This window comes from Octopus bimaculoides, chromosome 3 (genome assembly GCF_001194135.2).
Source record: "Octopus bimaculoides isolate UCB-OBI-ISO-001 chromosome 3, ASM119413v2, whole genome shotgun sequence".
Classification (NCBI taxonomy): domain Eukaryota; kingdom Metazoa; phylum Mollusca; class Cephalopoda; order Octopoda; family Octopodidae; genus Octopus; species Octopus bimaculoides.
The window spans coordinates 7,992,885-7,994,026 of NC_068983.1; the positions used below are offsets into that span (position 1 = coordinate 7,992,885).

Sequence of the window (1,142 nt, forward strand, 5' to 3'; positions counted from 1 at the left end):
ATATATATACAGGGGCTGGACAAAATAATGGAAACATCTAGCATCATAGCTTCATAATTTTGAAATATCTATAAAAGCGTCAAATCTTGTTTATTTCTACGGATTTCATTTATTATTAATGTTGCTTAATATGTTTTGCTAAAATTGTTATTTCTTTTCTAATATCATTAGAAAAAGGTAATTAAAATTTATTAAAATGACAGATCTATCGGACTTTCAATGAGGTCAAATAGCCAGTGCTGATATGGCAGGCGCTAGCGTAACGAAAACTGCTGAAATGTTTGGTGCATCAAGAGGTACTGTCTCGAAAGTAATGACAATCTTTAAGAAAGAAAGAAAAACCTCCTCGTCTGGAAGAAAAACCAAGACTTTCAGATAAGAATCGTCGGACTCTTACGCGAATTGTTAGAAAGGATCACAAAAGTACAGCTCCTAAAATTACTGCAAAGCTTAATGACCACCTCGAGAACCAGTTTCCACAAAAACTGTTCGCCGGGAGCAGCACAAAACCGGATTTCACAGGAGGGCTGCAATCAGAAAACCACTACTTTCAAAAACAAACGTTGCAAATCGTTTAGATTTGAGTAAAAACCTACAGAAATTTTCCCTAGAGCAGTGGAAGAATGTTATTTTTTCGGGCGAGTCATTCTTTACCTTATTTCCGACCACCGGCCAAGTATACGTGTGGAGACAGCCAAAAGAAGCATTTTACCCAGACTGCTTTGTTGCAACTGTTAAATTTGTAGGAGGATCTGTGATGATTTGGAGTTGGGGCTATATCTTCGAAATCCGCAGGCCCAATGGTTTACTGAATGGCATGATGAACATTATAGTAAAATTGAACATCTTATCTGGCCACCACAATCCCCAGATCTCAATACTATTGAATATTTATGGTGCATTTTAGAAAAACAAGGAGTCGATATCCTCCACCATAATCACTTCAAGAACTGAAGAATAGACAAAAGTTCCTTTGGAAGCAATTCAAACTTTGTCCGAGTCCATGCCTTGTAGAATTCAAGCTGTAATTACTGCCAAAGGCGGTCCTAGCCCATATTAAAATAAATTTGTTTGAAATTTAAAGGTGTTTCCATTACTTTCTCCAACCCATGTATATATATGTATATATATCTATATATATA

General features: G+C 36.2%; 1 long non-coding RNA gene across 1 annotated transcript in view; it reads right to left on the reverse strand.

Moving 5' to 3' along the window:
- Nucleotides 1-1,142, reverse strand: part of LOC128247390 (uncharacterized) — a 13,277-nt gene that overhangs the window by 6,496 nt on the left and 5,639 nt on the right. The gene's annotated exons all lie outside the window — the stretch shown is intronic.